At 41.6% G+C, this 23143-nt stretch overlaps 1 long non-coding RNA gene across 2 annotated transcripts in view; it reads right to left on the bottom strand.

Annotated features, from left to right (window-relative positions):
• Positions 1–23143, bottom strand: part of LOC117369402 — an 81072-nt gene that overhangs the window by 43298 nt on the left and 14631 nt on the right. For both annotated transcript variants that reach the window (XR_004541137.1, XR_004541138.1), the window contains exon 2: positions 2042–2359. This is a non-coding gene — a long non-coding RNA (uncharacterized LOC117369402). The remainder of the gene's footprint in view (positions 1–2041; positions 2360–23143) is intronic.

Below are 23143 nucleotides of genomic sequence, written 5' to 3'. Positions count from 1 at the left end.
TATTGAGATCTGGCAGGGACAGGGACAAATTTGTCCCGCAGTTAAGGCAGAGCTTGCAGGAATGGGACAGGGACAGAACTCACGGGGGCGGGATGAGGTTATTGAGATCTGGCAGGGACAGGGACAAATTTGTCCCGCAGTTAAGGCAGAGCTTGCAGGAATGGGACAGGGACAGAACTCACGGGGGCGGGATGAGGTTATTGAGATCTGGCAGGGACAGGGACAAATTTGTCCCGCAGTTAAGGCAGAGCTTGCAGGAATGGGACAGGGACAGAACTCACGGGGGCGGGATGAGGTTATTGAGATCTGGCAGGGACAGGGACAAATTTGTCCCGCAGTTAAGGCAGAGCTTGCAGGAATGGGACAGGGACAGAAGTCACGGGGGCGGGATGAGGATATTGAGATCCGACAGGGACAAATTTGTCCCAGTGTCATTCTCTACTTACGACTTTGTTCTGGAATCACATCTGAACACTCTGGTTGTCAGCAAAACCTTAATGAATATATAGTAGCCAGTTCTGTGGGTGCGTGAGTATCTCCAGGACTGGGGAAATTTCTTGACTGTGTCCAGGGAGGGGTCATTTCTGTAGGTCTTGGTGTATCTAGGATTGAACTGAGAACACCTGTACTAGAGTCTATCAGCCACATTCATTGTGTGTATCCTGGCCAGGATTTAGATCTATCCACTGAGTGAGTGAAAGGTAATAAAAGTCACAAGGACTGTGGGAACAGCAGGGTGTTACTCATGATCTTACAGCAAGCCCTACAGCCTCCTAACAGTGCAAACAGAAACCAGCCACTCCCTGATGAGAAATCACTTTAAAGAAACACTAACAGATATATTTCTTTAGAAGGGTCCAACAAACCACCTATACTTGTACAAACGCTGAAAATGGTTTAGTTATTACCCACAAGAATCACAGCAGATGTATACAGGCACTTTGCTTTAATTATTACCCATGTAAAAGCAGGTGGGTACTTTTTCCAGCCAAATAGCATGCGTAGCTGCCTCCTCCAAAAGGAACACTTGTAAACAATGCACATCATTTGGCACAGCTTGTAGCTTCGAGTGCATACATTTGCTTCCACTGAGACGGAAAACTGGGTAGAGTCCAGTTAATGTGGGTAAAATTAGAAACACTGTTTGTGCTGCAGAAATGGTTTTGAAAATGGTTTCTAATGCAACATCTCAGTCTAATTCCATCTATACAAGAATGGTGTTTTTTGGGCAGGAAAACAAAACAGTAAATACCCTGGTGGAGCAATTCTTGAACAACTCCATTTAAGCACCTGGAGGATGGACGGTAGTAGCCTATTCTTTTTTCCCTATATTTTTCAACCATAAAGACAAGTAAATAAAATGCTTGAGAAAATAACATAAAAAATAAAGTTATCTAGACGGGTTCTTAAAACCAGATCATATGTCATGCAAAAACCCAGACCACAAAAAATGGGGGTGGGGGAGGCAATATCAAAGAGGATAATTTATTACCACATAAGAATCAATCAGGCAAAGGGGCCATTGGCAGTTCTCTTCTAACACTCCTTAAATTTACACATTTGGCATAGGCTCAACAGCTTGAACTGGAAATTTAGAAGAGCTGGAGTTGTTTAGGGACATAGTAAATATATCGCGCTGAGTCCAAACATTTACCTGGAAACCTTAAGAAAAAAAAGTCCAACCATTTTGAACAACTCTGTTTCTAAGAGCAAGAAACTTGACAATGTCATTCCCGCCTCCCATGAAACATCTGGAAAGTGTTTGAGGCTTGTACAGATGAAGATGGAGCTTGCAGAAATTGGGCAGGGATAGGAAAAGAGCTCATGGGGACAGGATGGGAAAATGAGCTCCCTGCGGGGATAGGGAAAAATTTGTCCCTGTGTCATTCTCTAGTGCAGATAAATCATTCTCTACTTTTGGCAATGTTACACTCACTTTTGCATCTAAAGACACCACTGTTGTTCCAACCTTCTGCAACACACCGACACCCAGACGGCTCACTTTTCCCTAAGCTTGCCTGCTTTGATGTTTGTGGCTTACCTGGGTCTGTAGGCTTCTGTGGCATTGACCAGCACCTGCCAGCAAAGTTCCCAGACCTCCATCCAATTCGGCATTTACTTCTGCAGTGACGCCATTTGCTCCAAGCCCGATCTCGAGAGTACATGACAGGAGAACTCGTTGCTGCTGACTGTGGCGGAGTGCGGGCGGACGGGCTCAGCTGTACCACCTCCTTGAGAGTGGGAAGCCCTCATCCTCCCTGCTCAGCAAGGGTGCCTCCAATAGCAATGTCCCACAGAGGTAAGGCAAATTGCATAACGGGCTGCTGCAGGGTACTTGTGGAAGCAAGGCATCTAGCTTCTGTTATAAAATACAAGCATATCATGGTATTGAGGCATCGAACATCTGGGTACTCACGTTTACACCATAATGCTGGTGGGCATGTGCTTGCCTAAATATGGCAGCAACACACATAACTTATAGCATTCTATATGTTCCATGCGTAAGTAGGAGCCCTGCCCATTTGCCACCCTTGTATACACTCCCTTTGCATTTATGTGCCTGCCATGGAACTTACATGCACCGATACAGAACAGTGCTTATGTGCTCTGCTGACACTTTCACAGGCAAAGTTATATATACGTACATAAACCTAATCTATACATTCCCAGATGTGAAGGCTGATGCCTAAATGATAGAATTCTGAAAAGGTTGCCTAAAGTTAGGCACTGGGCTTCTGCACACTAAGCACAAATTCTTTATCAACAAGCACAACAAGCACAATTGATTCCGAAAATCAATTAAAACCATTCTATTTGACAAATTCATCGCCTAGATGACCTTTTCTCACTATGATATCTCCCCTTGGCAAACCTGATGTAATTCCTCATGCAACTCCTATTTCTTATGTAACTCTTCTCTCCTTCGCTGATTGTCCAGCCTTCTTCTAATGTAAACCGCCTAAAAGTCATTTTGACTTTGGCGGTATAGAAAAATAAAGTTATTATTATTATTAATTATCATTAGAAAATACAAACCTAAGTTCGGCAGCACTTCTTCCGTACTCTCTTACCAGCCAAGTGGCAAAAAGGCATGGAGTCATTGCCAGTCCATGTTGGTGATGGATCTGCCTTTTCCATCTCTTCTGAAGTGGACTTCCAGATTCTGAGGGATAGGACAGGCAGAGCCATCGGCAGCATGGACTAATGATGCCTCTGTCTTTTTATGCTATTTACTCCACCTGGGAAAGCAGTACGGCTAGCGAGAGGGGTGGGGTGGGGTGGGGTGGGGGGAGAGTAAGAATACGGCTGGACCAGGGGCAGGAAGGAAGATGCTGGCCTGATGTGGGGCTTGTGTTCAGGTCCTGTTAAACTGGGTCTGGAGAAGCGTCCCCCTTTGCCATAGGTAAAAGCGTCTCTATCAGTGGGATATCTGAAATAGTAGTCTCTACTTTTTGGTCAGAAGGATTTTAAAGATATTTTGATGGTACTAGGCAGTCTCTTTCTGGTTTCTTCTATGTTGTCATCATCATAAGAAGTTGAAGCTGGATCTGCTGGAATATCCAAGGGGAATACACAACTGGAGGCATCTGTTTTAATGGCTCTCATACTATTTATTTGATGCTTTCAACCAGTGAGCTTTTCAAGATATCCTCAATGAATATATAGCTCAAGCTTTTAAAACAGCTATTAAGTATTTAATACAAACAAGTATTGTCTTAATCAATTCAATAATTCAATAATGTCAACCACAAATCATCTCATATCTAAAAAATCATTATAAATATATCATTTCAATCCGCTATTTCCCAAACAACAATCCATTTTTTTTGGATTTGGAACTGACATTAAGGGCAGGGCAGTTTATCACCTCAATTTACCATAAGCAGATCGACTGGAACACTGTCCTTCAGTACAATAGCTATCACCCTCAGCAGTTGAGAGACAGTGTTCCGGTCGGGCAGTTTTTGCAATTAAAAAGACTTTGCACTGATAGGACAGAGTTCTGCCGACAGGTGGATGAAATGAGTGTAAGATTTGCCCAGTGTGGATATCCCCATAAAGTGATTCATAGAGCCCGTAAGAGGGCTATGAATGCTGACAGGCGCTGGTTATTGACGCAAAAGGATCATGTGCGACTTGATCAGCCGGTTAGATGCGTGCTGCCACATTCCTATCAGGCACAGGAGATCAGAAAAAGTATATGGCATTTATGGCCACCACTTTCACTCCCGACTTGTGGAAATGCCCAGATTTGCCTATACTAGGGGCAGGAATTTGAAGGAATTGTTTTCTAACCCCTCAGTGGTGGTGAGTGAGCCTGTAATTCAACTGGTGCATTTTAAATGTGCGGGGTGTGTATACTGTCAATTTGCTCTGGTATCTGACAGGATTGTGATTCCAGGGAGTGATCGTGAATTTCTATTAAGATCTCATACGGACTGTGAAACTAAGCAGGTCGTGTATGATATTGTTTGCCCGTGTGGTAAATGATAGAAACATAGAAACATAGAAATAGACGGCAGATAAGGGCCGCGGCCCATCCAGTCTGCCCACCCTAATGACCCTCCCCTACCTTTACCTTGTGAATAGATCCCACGTGTCGATCCCATTTGGCCTTAAAATCAGGCACACAGCTGGCCTCAATCACCTGAAGTGGAAGACTATTCCAGCGATCAGCTACCCTTTCAGTAAAAAAGAACTTCCTGGTGTCACCTCGCAGTTTCCCGCCTCTGATTTTCCACGGATGCCCTCTTGTTGCCGTGGGACCCTTGAAAAAGAAGATATCTTCCTCTGTCTTGGGCAAATGCGACATAAGATCAAATTTAGGGTGGTCCAACATCTTAGTAATTTAAGATTGGGTAAGGAGGATACCCCGCTTGTTATGCACTGGCAAACTAGTGCTCATAAGGTAGAGGATGTGCGGTTTGTGGTTTTGATTCATGTTTCTTTGTTATGTGGTGGTAATGTTTCTGAGATATTGCTTCGAAAGGAACAAAAATTAATTTATGAATGGAACACGGTTGAGCCTTATGGACCCATCAAAGAAATGGAATGGAACATGTTATAATTGAAAATCTGGAGTTGTCGGATCGGGGATATAAGGCTGATAGAGAGGAAGTGAGGTCATGCAGTTTGAATTTCCTGGTAGACGGTGTGTTTCCTGTTTGCCAGTTGATCCCGGTTTGTGCCGAACCCTGGGTCCCTGCTTGATTTACTGGTAGGTGAACGATTTTTTAACGATTATGGAGGGTTGTGTTGTTGTTTTAGGTATGAATGATAGGGAATGGATGTGAACTATTTTGTGTTGTAGGTGATGTTTTGAAGTTGGTGAGCCTTGCAAGTACAGCTCCTGAAGATGCCATGCGGCGAAACACAGTCTTGTGTTGGGCTGAACGCTTTGCTAATTGAAGAAAAGAACACTGCGAGGACAGAGGGGATTGCCAGATGTGACTAAGGAATTGTGATTTACATTTGTAAGATTGTTATGCAACCTCCGGTTTGATGCCTCTGATTTGATTATTGACTAATGAACTAAGATCCATTTTTGGATAAAAGTGATCACAGTGACTGTAGTATGTATGTGTGTCAATGATGAAAGGTATATGTGGGTTAATGGGATATTGGTTCACTAACTGAAATATTTATATATCAATTATTGGTAATTTGTTAAAGTGTTATTTATAATTAATTTTTAGATATGAGATGATTTGTGGTTGACATTATTAAATTATTGAATTGATTAAGACAATACTTGTTTGTATTAAATACTTAATAGCTGTTTTAAAAGTTTGAGTAATCTAATTGGCAGCTATTTAATTAAATAAAAAAACCCCAAGCTTAGGCTTTAGGTCAATGAATATATAGAAGATATGGAGTTATCATTATACTTTGGCTTTATTCTTTGTGGGGGTTTTTTCTCACTTTTTGTGGTTTTACCTTTGTAGGACAGGTATCATGTATTAGTTTTTTAATTTTGTATTGTGGTTTATTCTTTCATTCCAGTATCTGTTATAATATATTCACATGTGACAGTCTCTGGGAAAAGGTAACTAAAGCCTCAGATCCAAAATGCAATTTGGGCATATGGAGGAGAAGCAGTCGAACCTCACAAATAATGCAGCAAAAAGAAAAAGCAGTGAGGTGTAATGAAGCCAATTGAGCCAGATGTATCAGCAGACCTCAAAGAATAGTTAAGCTCTGGAACGCATTGCCAGAGGTTGTGGTAAGAGCGGATAGCGTAGCTGGTTTTAAGAAAGATTTGGACCATTTACTGGAGGAAAGTCCATAGTCTGTTATTAAGAAAGATATGGGGGAAGCCACTGCTTGCCCTGAATCGGTTACTACTATTTTGGCCTGGTACTAGTGACCTAGATTGGCTGTTGTGAGGACAGGCTACTGGGCTTGATGGACCATTGGTCTCACCCAGGAAGGCTATTCTTATGACCTCGTTATTGAAGCAACTTGACATAGCTGTGTTTCGGGGATGACACCTGCATCAGGAGTCAATCTGCCTGACTGGAGCAGTGGCAATTCCCACATAGATGGTGGAGGCATATGCCATGGGGCATCGCTGCTTCCTTATGGGTTGGCCAATTTTTCATGTATGGGTCCATATGCAGTCTGCAAAAGTTACAAGTTTGAACTTTTGTAACTTTAATTTTTCAAATGAAAGAATGAGGTTTGCACTGTTGTATCACAAATTGTTGGTACATCATTGAAAGCATGCAGGACATTGGCGCATCCACAATCCCGCCCCAACATTTGCGCACAGGACACATGTGCACCACTGCTTCCACCGGTTTGAGGCCTTCCCATTTGCGTTCTGAGGGTGTGTGTGTGGGGGGGAACCCCCCACTACACTTACAACTCTTCATGCTCCAATTTGGAGGTGGGGAGAACTCCCCAGTACACTGAAAACTCCTGTTCTCAATCCCATATGGGATTTTCAGTATAGTGGGCCTCCTAACCCCAGCGGGAGTGGAAGGAGTTGTAAGTGTAGTGGGGGGGGGGGTCCCTCCATACCCCCTCAGAACGGAATGGGGAAGGCCTGAAAGCAGCTGAAGCAGAAGTGCACAAGTGTCTTGCGTGCAAATTTCAGGGTGGGATTGTCAGCGTACCAATGTTCTGTGCGCTTTTGAAGGGTCACCCAAATTGTTTGTTCTAACAGAATTCATTAAAACCTCATTTTTGTTTCTGGAGATTTTAGTCATCTTTTCCCAGAGATGGCCACATATACTGTACAGTATATTACATATTTAAAAAAGAATAGATGGTATACCTTCTTAAACTTGAGAACTATTTTAGTGATATTTTAAAATCAATATGCTAATATATTCATTAAACCTTATCTTTTCCATTATGGATCCTGTAACACTACAGTACTTAGAATACCATATCTGTGAATAGTGCTTGGAAACATGTATTTGTACTTTCCAGTGAAATTTGGGTTTTATTTGGGTTAGCTCTATCTTATCTTGTTGCTCATTTTAAATTTTTTTAAATGTAAAAAAAATATACGTAGAACCGGTTGGTTTTATTTTCCTTCAGCGAAAGCGTGCCGTTTTAAGAAATTTTTAGATAGGACAGTGGCTTTTCAAGCAGGAGTAATGAATTCATGTTTGAATGCTCTTATTACTCCAGCCCTCACTTACCATCAATTTCGGAAAGATTTTAAAAGTTATCTATTTAAACAATACAATATTTAATAGATTTCAAAATTATTATGATAGGCGGATTTTTATTATTTTTATGGAGTAAGGTTTAAAGTTGCTTATCTATTTTAGTATAAATAATCTGTATTGTGCATATTTTATTTTCAGTAAGTTAGGGTTGTACTTTGTAGTATCTTTTATTGAATTGTGTAATTTCCTTTTATAAGACATTGTTATTTGGATCTGTATTTTAATTACTTGATGTAATTACTATTGTGTAAACCGCCAAGAACTGATGGTTTGGCGGGATATAAAAATAAACTATTAAAATATTATTATTAAGATCACACTGTTTCATCACAAATTTCTAGCTAGTGTTAGAATTAATTAATTAAATTTGTTTTTTTTATCCTATCCTCCCCAAAGAGCTCAGAACGGGCTACAGGTTAACATACATAATATACAGTTAACAGGTTACAATTTGCCATAGTTACAGTACAAGTTTGGGCTTTTTGGGTACAAGTTTTTATCCTAAGTCGACCCATACTAGAATAGTTATAAAATTGTTGCTACTTGTTTTAAAACATTGGCTGGCAGGAAATCTCCAGTTTTGTTAGACTCCCTTTGTATTTATTATCGAACAACACAGAACTTACGTTCCTTGAACAGTAATACCCTGGTGGTCCCATCTGTTCATGAAATTCACCGTGAGGAATATAGGAAATCTATATTCTATGTGTGTGGACCACAGTTATGGAACCAATTACCAGAACAACCTCAAGGACTTGGTGATGTTGACTGTTTCAAGATTCTGTTGAAAACGTTTTGGTTTAGAGAGGTATAGTGATGCTGATTTTCTAGATTTCTTTAATGTTTTTAAGTTTATTAAGTAATTGCTGTTTTACCCCCCCCCCCCCTCAATATCTACATTCATATTCAATCAAAACATCATGGAGGCAATTTGTGTGACTAGATGCAAGATATGTGTTCATTTTGCTTTTGGAGTACAAAACTTAGATTGTAAGAACCCCCTTGTTGGATTTTCAGCAGAGGTAACAATGAAGTTAATATGGGAAGCATTTTAGAGCCTGGACAGGTCCTATTAAATAATGTCTTCTAAATTTTCTAAATGTAGTGCAGATTTTTCTACATAACTTGAGACTCTGGCTCAGACCCAGAGCTTGCATGCTTCCATATGAATTTAACTGAGTTTCTCGAGTCATCTATGGAACTGATATCAGAGAAATCTAACTCTTAAGTCATTTTTGTGTTGGAGCTTGATTGTAACTTGGTGTTGAAATAATACTTCGTTGTTATAGTATTCAACCCTAAGATCTGTCACTTCATTCTATCTTATTTCTCATTTGATGACTTAATTCATTTATTGATCTCATGCATCTGAAACCTCAGATACACCTCTCCACTGCCCAACATTTGACTTACAATCTGCAACCATTCAGATAAGTTGAAATTAAAAATTAAAAAAACTAAAAAATAATCAAAATGTTTCAATGCTCAAACCTATGAGGAGTTTACACCAGAGACTCCCCGCTGAAAGAAACATTTGTTGGGCAGTGGAGAGCTGTATCTGAGGTTTCAGAAGCATGATGCATGAGATGAATAACTGAATTAAGTCATCGAATGAGAAATAAGATATCATGAAGTGACAGATCTTAGGGTTGAATACCATAACAATGTTTATTGATTTCTCTAAGAATAAAATTTTTTATACCATTGGTGGAATTAACTATAGTTAGAAATAATACTTCAGGCATATGAACCAGATGGTTTTTTTTGGCTCAGTTATAAGAATTTTTCCTCATTTGTTACAAGTAACCAAAGTTAAAGCAGCAGCTTTTTGGCATGGAAGCCGAGGGTTTTGGCTCTACCTGGGACATTTATGTTAAAAATTTCTTTCACATTGTTGTGTAATTTTTGAGTCTAATTCATATTTGTTTCTGGAGCCAAGCAACTTTTTGATTGCTAAGGAAGTCCAGTGGCTTCTAATGCTTAACCATAGCACCTTAACCAGCTATTCTAAACTATTGTGCAACTCTTTATAAAGGCTATATTTTATTTCCTTTTATTCTTGTGTAATCTTGTCTCTCCAATTGTGGACTAATGTTTAATATTTCCTTTTCATCTTTAATATATTTGATTTTATTTCATATTACTGTTCATGCATTTCTCTGAACATATATAATAAAAGATTCATAAAAAAGTAATAAGTAGCCTAGATTCATATATTTTTTGTAAAACTTTAAAGACCTACTTTTTTGTTAAAAATTAATCTTGATATTTTAACTCTTTGGGCCTTTTCTATCAAACTGCGCTAGCAGTTTGTAGTGTGGTAATCTGCGCTGAATGACCCACACTGCTGCTGCTGCTCATAGAGTTCCTATGAGCATCGGTAGCAGTGCAGGCCGCTCAGTGCGGCTCTCTGCACTAAAAACTGCTAGCACTGTTTGATAGAAGAGGCCCTGTGTGTAATAATTTTTAAGTATATGTGCTCCGTTTAATGTAGGGGTTATCTTGTTGTAATCTGCTTTGAATCTGAAATGAAAAAGAGCAGAATATAAGATTATCAATTAGAATAGATTAAAGTGGGAGTTATATCTAGGTCTTGTTGTTCAAAGTCCACTGCACTGACTAGTGCTGCCCGATTCACGATTCAAATCGATTCACCGATTCAAATCAGGTGAATCGATTCGAATCAATTCAATTTAAAAAAATCGGCCTCTGACGTCAGGGGCAGGATCGCGGCAGAAAAAACGTGCCGCTGAGGACCACGGGCAGCTGCAGGGATTGCTATAACACCAGTGAGCCTGCAAGCTGCCCTATTAGCGTTAAGGAGGTAAGAGCGGAGAAGGTGCAGGCTTGCAGGGGGAGCAGTGTTCGTTCCCGGCAAGGGGGGGAGGAGAAAATGTGCCTTTGCGGCGGGGGGAGCAGCTTTTATTCCCGGCTGGGGGGGGAGGAGAAAATGTGCCTTCACAGCGGGGGGAAACAGGCATTCGTTTGCGGCAGGGGGGGAAGCAGGCCTTCGCAGTGGGGAGAAGAGAAAGTGCCTTCTTGGGGGGAGCAGGCCTTTGTGGGGGGAACAGGTCTTCATGGTGGGGAGAAGGCCTTCAGGGCAGGGAAGGAGGCCTGTGCAGAGGGAGGAGGAGGAAGAGTTCCTTTGGCGGTTCATAGTCTTAAGCGCGCGAGATAGATGCGGGCCGACAATTTAGCGCAAGACTTCAGTGCGCTGCAGAAAAACCTTCTTTTAAAGGGCTCCGATGGGGGGTGTTGGTGGGGAACCCCCCCACTTTACTTAATGGTGATCACACTGGCGTTGGGGGGTTGTAACCCCACATTATACTGGAAACTTAACTTTTTCTCTATTTTTTAGGGAAAAAGTTAAGTTTTCAGTATAATGTGGGGTTACACCCCCCATACCCCCCAACACGGCAGCGCGATCCCTATTAAGTAGAGTGGGGGGGTTCCCCGCTGGAGCCCTTTAAAAGAAGATTTTTCTGCGGCGTGCTGAAGTCTTGCACTGAATTGTTGGCGCTTGTTTGTCGGCGCGCGTCTGTCTCGCGCACTTAGAACCCATCACCCCTTTGGGTGGTGGGGAGGCAGGCCTGTGCAGAGGGAGGAGGAGGAAGGAGTAAGAGAGGGTAGGGGAGATGCCAGACCTGGGGTGAAGTGATGAAAAGAGAGAGACCAAAAAGAGGGGGAGGAAAGTAGAGGAGAGGTGCTGGACTAATGGAGAGAGGGAGAGGGAGAGAGAAATGCAAGACCACAAGTGGAAGGGTACATGAGGGACAGATACTGCTCCAAAGTAGGTGGGCAAGGTGCAGGATGGCAGGAGCGATAGTGGGAGAAAGCCTGTACCTGGGGAAGAGGATACAGGAGGTAAGGAAGAAAGAAGAAGCTGGATATGGGGAGAGATAAGATGCTGGGTATGGAGGGAGCATAGGAACAGGGACATAGAAGAGAGATGCTGGATGAAAGGGTAGATGAGAAAAGGAGAGATGGTGGATCTGTGGATGGTGGGGTCCATCACTGCAGCTGTGGGGGGATGGAAATGAAAAAAGGAAAGATGCCAGACCTCCGGGAGAGGAAAGGGAAACAGAAGGGGAGGACAGAGATGGAAGATGGATGGTTAGCACAGAGAAAGAAGGAGAGCCTGATCAGAAGACAACCAGACCAATATGGGACCAACAAGACTTGAAAAATGACCAGACAACAAAAGGTAGGAAAAATAATTTTATTTTCTGTTTTGTGATTACAATATGTCAGATTTGAAATGTGTATCCTTCCAGAGCTGGTGTTGGACTGCAAACATGAGCTAGGATTTAATAGAGAGGAAAAGTATTTTTTGTTTGTTTATTTTGTTTACACCACAGGACCAGTGTGGGTAGGAGAGGGCAAAGAGGGTGAAGGTGCTATAAAATAAACCCACAAGGATGTTTGGAAAAAACCACCCAATTGGGCAGGAAAATCGAATCGAATCTAAAAACCAATTCAATAGGCTGAATCGAATTGAATCAAATCGAATTTTTTTTTCCTGAATCGGGCAGCACTAGCACTGACCACTAGGCTACTCCTTACACGTGCTTGCTGCTCTGTTAGGAATGGCCATAATACCTGAAGCTCTCATACAGTCTGATTTCCACTGTCGCTTCTTGGGGGAGTAGGGGTGGGAAGTGTCAGTAACCACTGGGAGATTAAGAAAGATTAGGTTCTTACCTTGATAATCATCTTTCCCCAACACTACAATTCTGTTCTGTAATCAATATACCAATTAAGATTCCAGTGCAGTAGGGTGGTATGCTGAACCATAGGGGTTGTCCATGTGTGCTGTGAGCATATTGCAGAATATGTCAATCATAGCTATTCAGCTCCTCCTCCTTCACCCTAGTTTCTGCTGCCCCCTTCAGTTCTTCCTTTTGCAGGTGAGCATGAAGGTGTTGTTCTGATCATCTCCCTTTATGTCTTTATTAAGGTGTGGTGTTTTTCTTTTTTTTTGTTTGCGGTTTTTATGCAAGGAACTGCTGTGCCTGCTTGGAGAGGAGCAGACTTTATTTTGCAGCTGGCAGGTGAATCCTTTGGGGACCTGCTGAATATTTGTGGAGTTCTGGGCCCTTAGAATTTGCTCACTTTCTTGACTTGGTCAAAAGCTTGAGTGCAGGTTGTTAAGCATAAATAGAATCCTTCGGTATTTGTTGTGGTGCTGGGGGTGGAGACTCAGTCCAAGTAAGGTCAGACTAAGGACTGATTGGCAGCCTGAAGATCTCAGTGTGGCAGCTTGAGGCAGAGAATCCCTCCGGATCCCTTCAAGAAGCTGAAGTAGGCTACAGCACCATTTCCCCAGCACATGGTCTATGAGTACAGGTTGTATCAGCCTATGGAGAAAATCAGAGGGGGAGGGGGGTCTGAAAAAGTGTGCTTTCACTGTTTCTACAGCTAGGGCTTTGTTTGCCCCTCTACAATCCTATTTTATATTATGAATTAATAAGATATTGTACATGAAAAATGAATGGAAGAAATTGGGAGCAGGATTGGGGGTGAAGCTAGGGCAGGACTGAAAATGAATAGATGTCCCGTTTTGATGAAAAAAATAAATGGTCATGTTAGATATTATGTGTGTGTGTGTGTAACACACACACATTTGTGCCATAAAAAAAAGCCCCAACAGCTGAGGGGCTTTCCCTGCCACTCAGCTGTTAGAGCTTCCCTAAACTGATCTGCATGTGTCAGTACCTCAAACCTTCATGCAAATAATTTGCTTGGAGGTTTGTTGGTGCATCAATCGCTGTTCCAGAGTCAGCCCAAAAAATCAGCCAACAACGATTCACACTGTCTTAACGACAGTGTTTTGTGCATCTAGTCCTCAGTTTCCAACCTTCTCTCTGCATCTCCACTCTCCACCTTCAAGATCATCTCTTTCTTTCCTCCCACATATTATATCTGAGATTCCCCACCCACGCAAACTCACAAAAGAACAAAGTTAATTAATCAGATACAAAGGAGGTTTGGAAAACTTAACTCACATGTCAATTAATTTTGCATTATAAAAATAATTCAAATGTATGCAAAATAATAATAAATACTTATAAAATTGCAGATACACCCATGTGGAGAGGAGCCAGGAAAGAATTCCATGAGCATGCAATTTTGCATGCTTTTGCCACTACTGTACAGTATTTTCCTGAAAAGCAACATCCATCTTTTTCAAAACTGAGAACTTCAAACACTATTCCAAACCTAAACCTCCCCAGCCTACCCACTATTTCTATAGGTAAAAGTATGCACAAGGTTTACTTTAACCTGCATGTACTTTAACCTGTAGAAAGGGTGGACAATTTTTAGTTCACCAGTTAACCTGGGAAAATATCTTTTCAAAATATCCTTTTATGTTCCTTACCTACCTTTTCAATTTTCATCTTCTAAGATACCCTTCCTTTATCCTGGTCAGAATTTCTTCCCACATCAATATAGGATTAATTACTTATACAGAACCCATTTCAAACTAAAATATCTCCCCTGTACTATTTGTGCCGTGAACATTTTTCACTGCTTATCCCTTGCTGGCAATTGTATTAGCTGCTACAGCTGGCTGTAATTTGCAGTTGGTGTAACAGTGGTTCCTCACGTGTCCTCTGATACTGGGCAAGATTTTTAATGAAGCGGTCACACACATTAACATTAGTATCTCTTGTCTGCATTGTGCTTGGCTCTCTGGGGTAGAATGCCCTTGAAAGACCATCTGCCATCGTCAAGCCTTTGCAGAGATGACAATCTACTTTGAGGATGTATTTCTGTAATTGTAAGAAAAGCAGCTGAATTCTGGGAATTGTATTTCCTAGTCTCTTGCTGTAAATTGCAATTAGTTTAAGCTTCTGCGATTAATGGTGAGTCATTGATCAGAATCTTGTGCTGGTAAATACAAGACTCCAACTTCTGTCTCAGTCAATACATTATTGTTTTCAGTATCTGTCCATGTAGTACTGTGGAACTTCCACTTGAGGGAAAAGGGATAGAGCTATGGGGAGTAGAGTGTCTGGGTGTGTGTAGGATTCTGGCCTTTGAGGGATCAGGAGGTGGATATGACCTGGTGGGAGGGGGGAAGAAATTTGGAGGCCAGGGGGTGCACCATCTACTACTGGATTGCTAGCAGTACACCTGCACTGCCTACTTTTGAAGTACTGGTCATTTCTGCTGCACTAATAGACAGCTGTGACAGCTAATAAGAACATAAGAATTGCCACTGCTGGGTCAGACCAGTGGTCCATCATGCCCAGCAGTCCGCTCACGTGACGGCCCTTAGGTCAAAGACCAATGCCCTAACTGATACTAGCCTTACCTGTGTACGTTCTGGCTCAGCAGGAACTTGTCTAACTTTGTCTTGAATCCCTGGAGGGTGTTTTCCCCTATAATAGCCTCCGGAAGAGCGTTCCAGTTTTCTACCACTCTCTGAATGAAGAAGAACTTCCTTATGTTTGTACGGAATCTATCTCCTTTTAACTTTAGAGAGTGCCCTTGGAGAGAGTGAACAACCTGTCTTTATCTACTAAGTCTATTCCCTTCATTATCTTGAACGTTTTGATCATGTCCCCTCTCAGTCTCCTCTTTTCAAGGGAGAAGAGGCCCAGTTTTTCTAATCTCTTACTGTACGGCAACTCCTCCAGCCCCTTAACCATTTTAGTCGCTCTTCCCTGGACCCTTTCGAGTAGCATTGTGTCCTTCTTCATGTATGGCGACCAATGCTGGACCCAGTATTCCAGGTGAGGGCGTACCATGGCCCAGTACAGTGGCATGATAACCTTCTCCGATCTGTTCATGATCTCCTTCTTAATTATTCCTAGCATTCTGTTCGCCCTTTTTGCTGCCGCCGTGCATTGTGCGGACGGCTTCATCAACTTGTCGACCAGTACTCCCAAGTCTCTTTCCTGGGGGGTCTCTCCAAATATCACACCGGACATCCCGTATTCATTTATAAGGTTACCGACATGCATCACCTTACACTTATCCACGATAAACTTCTTTTGCCATGTCGTGGCACATTTCTTGAGGGTGTTTATGTCACGTTGCAGGTCCTCACAATCCTCATGTGTCTTCACTACTCTGAATAACTTTGTACCGTCTGCAAATTTAATCACCTCACTCATTGTACCAATTTCCAGGTCGTTTATAAATATGTTAAAGAGCACAGCCCAATCACTGCCTGGCTGGCCCAGAACTTCCTCTCCAACGTTAGAATTGACGTCGGGTGGCGAGAATTGGTCAGCCCCATGCTGGGGAAGATAAGTAGGGAGAACTAAGAACTTGGCGCCGGCCTGTTCTCCGATGGTGGTGGCTTGGGGGAGGGCAGGGAGAAATAAAGAAAGAAAGGGGGGGACAGGGAGACAGAAAGAAAGAAGGGAGATGGGACAGATAGAAAGGGGCATGGAGAGAGAAAGAAAGAAAGGGGGCACGGATGGAGAGAGAAAGACAGACATAGAAAGAAAGGGGGCATGGAGAGAGAGAGAGAGAGAGAAAGTAAGAAGGGGGCAGGGTGAAAGAAATAAAAAGTTGGGGGAGGGAAGGAGACAGATGCCAGACCAGGGGAAAGGATGGAGGGAGAGAGAGAAAGGAAAGAAAGAGATGTCAGACCATGGAAATAGGGACGGAAGAAGAGAGAGATAGAAGGGAAGGTAAGACATGGAAAAGAAAGCAGAAAAATTGAATATTAAATTAATGCCAAAGATGGATGCAAGGCAGAAAGTGAAGACAGAGAGAAAAACAGTCAAAGGACAAGAATGCCCTGGAAACATAGTTAAAAGCACAGAAAAATAAAGTCACCAGCCAACAAAGGTAGGGAAAATGATTTTATTTTCAATATAGTGATTGAAATGTGTCAGTTTTGAGAAAGGAAAGATATTAAACTTTAAATGTGAGGGCTGCAGAAAAAATAGTTAACTGTTAAAGGAAAGATTTATAAACTATAAAGAGTTTTACCTCATGCAAAGTTGTCATTTCTTTAATAAGACATTAACTATTTTTTCTGCAGCCCTCCAAGTACCTACAAATACAAAATGTGGCCTCACTAAGGGTTTGAGTTTGAGACCACTGATTTAGATCATCAAATCCTGCTGAGATGTTTGGACACAGTTAGAATATCTGGCCATATTCTTAATTGATTTAGGGGTTTCCAGATTCATTCTGACTATTCTTATTTTCTAAATGGAAAAATCTATTTGGGGTGTCCCAGGATTCCCCATTATCTCCCACACTCTTCAACCTGTATCTAGCTCCCTTGGGAATTAAGCTCTACAGTTATGCAGATGATATTACAATAGTAATTCTGATTGTAGCTTTCTCAAAGGATACTTTACAATACATACTTACTATTTTAGAAGCTGTAAAAACATGGATGAAATATTTCAAACTGAAACTTAATCTGGACAAAACAAAAATTTTCCTGGCTTCTTCAAATAAGATCAAGGAGGATTCCATAAATTTAATTGGGATAACGCATTCCATTCTACCAGTTATTAAAATGTTGGAAATCCACTTTGATTGAAATTTATAATTTGATATTCACATTAACACTCTTGTTAGAAAATGTTATTTTCTGTTATGGAAGCTTCAAACAATTAGGCCATATTTTGACCTTTCCTCCTTTAGGCTATTGGTACAGTTAAGTATTCTAAGCACTTTAGATTACTGTAATATCCTTTATTTGTCAATCTGTAAGAAAAACATCAAGAGGTTGCAAGTTATTCAAAATACCGATGTTCATTTGATATTCAGTCTGAAAAAATGTGACCATGTGACAAAATATTACCAAAAATTGCATTGGCTGCCAATTGAGGCGATAATATTAAGTTTGGATGTATATGTTTTAAGTCTTTACATGGTCTTTCACCTAGTTATTTTCTTGACCACTTTTGAATTTGTTAATAGAAAACACCCTACATGGGGGTTCGCGGATATCTGACTTTCCATCTATTAAGGAATGTGTTTACAAACGATTCTTTCAAAGCTCGATATAAATGGCACTAATCTTCCAATCCAGAGATTACTATAAACTTTCTCAATAAGTACTGGATTTGTATAATGTCAATGTATAGTTTTCAAAAAGACGCCTCAGACCCACCTCTCCACCACTGTAGTAATTTTATACTGTGGGAAGTTCACTGTGGCTCTTCATCATTGGCTGTCTGTTTGATTTACTTTTATATTCATTTTAGTTTTTCATTTTATGTTGTAAAAGTATATGTTGCCTTCGTGAATAAATAATTTTTTAATAATAAATAGTTTTCAAATAGTTTTACATTTTATGTTGTTATTAAGTATATATATCTGAATAGCTGTTCAATACTTATCTCAGCTGAACCCGGGAGTCAGACCCTCCCGGGTTCAGCTGAGATAAGTATTGAACAGCTATTCAAATATATATACTTAATAACAACATAAAATGTAAAACTATTTGAAAACTATTTATTATTAAAAAATTTTTTATTCACGAAGGCAACATATACTTTTACAACATAAAATGAAAAACTAAAATGAATATAAAAGTAAATCAAACAGACAGCCAATGATGAAGAGCCACAGTGAACTTCCCACAGTATAAAATTACTACAGTGGTGGAGAGGTGGGTCTGAGGCGTCTTTTTGAAAACTATACATTGACATTATACAAATCCAGTACTTATTGAGAAAGTTTACAAACGATTCTTTGGCAGAAATCTATCTTATAAGATATAAGGGATAAACATCTTGGTAATTTTATATTAAGTTCCAGCACCTATCTGGCATTTAGAAAATTGTTAAAAACATACTTGTTTGGTAAATTTTTTAACTAATGGGTTGTATCTTTACTCTGTAAACCATATAGAACTGAGAGGTAGCTACGTTATACAAGCATATTGTTATGTTATTCTTTTAGGTATGGTAATTCTCTTTTGAATGTTGCACGGTTGAAAGTGCCCAGAGTAGTATTAACAGCTGTAGCTCTCTATGGGCTCCTTTTACGAAGGTGTGCTAGCGTTTTTAACATACGCACAAGATTCGCTATAGCCGAAAAATTACTGCCTGCTTAAAAAGAGATGGTAGCGGCTAGCGCATGTGGCATTTTAGCGCTCGCTAAAACTGCTAGCGCACCTTTGTAAAAGGAGCCCTATGTCTATTGTAAATAAAACCCGAGCTCTTACATTGAGTGATCTGCTTTGACTGCATGCACATTTAGGTGGAGGATCCACCTCCTGATCCCTCAGAGGCCAGAATCCTACACAACATTGCCCCATCTCTGGCTTCTACCTGCATTTTATTTCTATGTGCTCTTTGATTATGCAATGATCTTTTCTCATATTTGTCGGCAATATCTTTCCATTCTAGTCTACTATTATTCCTTGCCTTTCTTGTTTTCCTTATCCTTATCTATGCCAACGTTATTTCAACTGTCTGGGAAATTCTTCTGTAGTGTAATTTCTATTCTCATTGGCGTCTCTCTGACTTTGTTCGCTTTTATCTCCGACTGCAGAGTTGACTGATTAAAACTGTAGGATTGGCTTTGGAGCTCTTTTATACATTCTCGCAGTCAGGAAAGTTTTCTAGAAATGCAGTTTGCTCATTCTTAAGTGCCTCCTTATAATGGTTCCTGCTTGTAGTGAGATGGATATTTTAAACTTTCAGGTAAAATGCTGATCTTTGATGAAATCTTTTCAAAATATTATGCAGGCTGTCTGCAAAGTCCCTGAAAGGTTTTAGTTGCTCTGTTTTCCTGTTGATACACCTTTCTTTTCTTCATATTTTGTTACTACTACTAAGCAAATTTCAATGTAATTTCCCTGGATAAAAGGCATTTTGCCCACTCTAAGCAGCTGTCTTAAAACTGTCCATCTCCCACAACTAGAATCTCACAATGTGCAGACTTAAATGCACTGACATTATTCTCAGGGGCTTGCTTAGGTTAGTAGGAGGAAAAGTATACCTGCACTTTATGTAGATGTATCCACATATTATATTCACAATTTTCAAAGTCAAAATTCTTGTATGCTTTTCCTTTGAAATTTGATGCAAAGACCAGGGGTAAAAGTAGACATGGACTTTGCATTACTGTAAGCTTCTGGAATAGTAGCCCTTTAATTTATATAAAATGTACCCAGTGGAGCTCCTGCCGTATTTGGATTGGAAAAACCGAAGAGAGGGCATCTGCCTATCCACCTTTAGAGGAACTGCTTCTGGAGATTTTCTGTCACTGCACTGGACTCAAGAGTAGAGATTCTTCCCCCTCCAATGACATCATCTTTTAGGACTGGGAAGGAGTAGCCTACTGGTCAAAGCTGAGGACTGGGGAAGTCAGGTTCAAATCCCACCACCACTCCTTGTGATCCTTAATCTTTCATTGCCCTAGGTACAGACAGACTGTGAGCCCTCCAGGAACAGGAAAATATTTTGTGTACCTGAATATAATTCACCTTGAGATACCACTGAAAAAGGCACCACTAGGTGTATACAGAGCTTTCAATCTATTCAAGACAGTAATAAAGGACAAATAAAGGATTAGGGAATTACTGAACAGGTAAATAGGAGTTAGTAATTAAAGCAGCCTCAAACAGTTGGACTTTGAGCCTATATTTGAATACTGCCAGAGATGGACCTTGATGTGCTAACTCAGGAAATTATTCCAGGCATACTATACAGCAAGAAATGATCAGAATCTGGAGTTGGCAGTGGAGGTGAAGGGTACAGAAGAGAGATTTACCAATAAACTAGAGGTCCATGAAGGAGTGTAGGGAGAGATACTGAGAAGCTGCAGAATGAATGCACTTGTAAGTCAATAAGAGGAGTTTGAACTGTACATGAAAACAGGGAACCAATGAAGTGACTTGAGGCGAGGGCTAATGTTAGCACAGCAACACTGGCAGAATACAGTATAAGCTGTGCAGCAGAATTTTGAACAGATTAAAGGGGAAGTGGTTTAGTGAGAGATGAGGTAAAGCCTGAATCCACACTAAGGATGTGCAGTTGTTTGAAACATGTTTCATGGTTTTGGCAAACAAAAACAAGCCAAAAAAATCACACAAAATGTTGTGTGTTTTAAAGTGCTCTTTTCTTATCATGCACAAATAGTATGCGCTATCAGGAAAGAGTGTGCATGCTGTTTTGCATCAGTGAGAACTTTTAACATTGCTACTAGGATGACAATATGAAAAAAACCTCCCAAAACCCCAAAATGAACATTCCCAGAAAAGATGTGAAACAAAATTTTTCTTCCTGCATACCCCTATTAAAAACCTGGTCCTTACATACATAGCCACTGGTGTAAGACTTTTGGTAGCTTGAAGGAACAAGAATATTCCCCTTTCTTTGTAAGATCCCTTCCCATTTTTGATAACTGGGCTTTCAAGTTTCTATGCCACTGATTTTCTGTGCATTGAGTTGGGGGTCTGGGCTTTGGAGGGTACCAATTGAGTAAGAGGATGAGACAAGTTAGATCCCTTCCATCCTCCTCTCTTCCATTTCCTTCTGTTAGTTCAGGCTTTGTGCATACTTCATCTCAGAGGAATACTGGGTTGATGGAACTTGGTAGATAAGTAATTTGAGTGAGACAGATGGATGTTTCACTTAGTCCAGATTGTCAAAAACTGCCAAGGCAGTGGAAGATCAATCAGGATTCCATTTTCTGACTTCGATTGGGGCCTCAGGTGCATCTTTAGTTAACTCAGGTGATGGGAAGAGTCTTCATGTTACTCCTTGTTTCCACCACAGTGTGCCACTCCTCAAGGGAATTGTGACTATTCAGACACTGTTTTCCTAAGTAAAGCATCTGTGATTTGTCAATGTAGTGCAGTCTCTCACAAATAAAACCTATTTGGCATTATGTACTTCTGTTAAGTGCCAGAATCAAATGGAAACCCAAGTTCAAGTATTTCTTGATCAGGAGGGGTGGCTGGACCAGCCCGAATCTCAATTGCATGATTTGCAGGCATAAAATGTTATTTTAAGGACATAGTAATTGTATTGTATGTTTATTTATTACTAGTCTTGAAGCCCGTTACATTAACGGGTGCTAGAACAGATGTCTGTCTTTCTTTCTGGCCCCGTCTGTCATTCTTTCTTTCTCTCTCCTTGGCTAGTGTTTGTCTGGGGGGTGGGGTTCTTTCTAGAGAGTTGCGCGGGGACAGAAATCCCACCCGTCCCCACCCGTCCCCGCCAAAGTCCCACCCGTCCCCACCCGTCCCCGTGAGGAATCCCACCCGTCCCCACCCGTCCCCGTGAGGATTCCCTCCGTCCCCACCCGTCCCCGCGAGGAATCCCTTCCGTCCCCACCCGTCCCCGCGAGGAATCCCCTCCGTCCCCGCCCGTCCCTATAAACTTCAGAAATAGTTATTTCATTTAATTATGCTACTGAATTAAAGGCTCTGGTAGAAACCCATTTACAAATAAGCAAAAAGACTTTATTAATTTGAAAATATTAATTGGGAAGAATACATACTTTGCAAATGGGTTTCTACCAGAGCCTCTAATGTTTATAAATTTTTATCAACACAACTAATATACTACTTTATCCTGAAGCAAAATAAAAAAAAAGAAATATAATTCTTTTCCTACCTTTGTTGCCTGGTTTCTGCTTTCCTCATGTTCTCATTCAATTCCTTCCATCCACTGTCTCTCTTCCTTCTGCATCTTCCATTTGCTCTGTTACTGTGCCTCTCCCTTTCTTCCCCCTTCCAAATTGGTCTGGCACCCATCTTCTTCTCTCCGCTCCCCCCATAGTCTGGCATCTGTCTTCTTCCCTGCCAGCGTCTTCTCCCTACTCTCTCTTTCCCATTTCCTTTCAGCGTCCTTCTCCCCCCATCTTCCCCATGTCCTGTCAGCGTCCTTCTCCCCCCTCTGTCTTCCCCATGGCCTTTCAGCGTCCTTCTCCACCCCCCCCGTCTTCCCCATGTCCTTTCAACGTCCTTCTCCACCCCTTTGTCTTCCCCATGTGCTTTCAGCATCCTTCTCCCCCCTCTGTCTTCCACAAGTGTTTTCAGAGTCCTCCCCCCCCCCGCCCTTCCCATGGCCTTTCAGCGTCCTTCTCCACCCCTTTGTATTCCCCATGTGCTTTCAGCGTCCTTCTCCCTCCTCTGTCTTCAAGTGCTTTCAGAGTCCTTCCCCCCCCTCCCGTCTTCCCCATGGCCTTTCAGCGTCCTTCTCCCCACTCCTTCTCTACCGCCCCGTTTGCAGCACAGCCGGCCAGGTCCCCTTACTTTTGTGGCACTTCCCCGACCGACTGACAACAGCCCCGGTCCGACAAACCTCCCTGCCCTTAACTGCGAATCTAAATTACCTTATTACAGCTGCTGTAAGAAGATAATTTAGATTCGCGGCTACAGGGCAGGGAGGATTGTCGGACCGGGGCTGTTGTCGGTCGGTCGGGGAAGTGCCACAAAAGTAAGGGGACCTGGCCGGCTGTGCTGCAACCGGGGCGGGGTGTGGCGGGGCGGACCGCCCCCTCCCTTGGTAGCCACTCGA

This window comes from Geotrypetes seraphini, chromosome 11, assembly GCF_902459505.1.
Source record: "Geotrypetes seraphini chromosome 11, aGeoSer1.1, whole genome shotgun sequence".
NCBI lineage: Eukaryota > Metazoa > Chordata > Amphibia > Gymnophiona > Dermophiidae > Geotrypetes > Geotrypetes seraphini.
The sequence above is the reverse complement of the archived record's forward strand: the minus strand, read 5'-3'. Positions and strand labels throughout refer to the sequence as shown.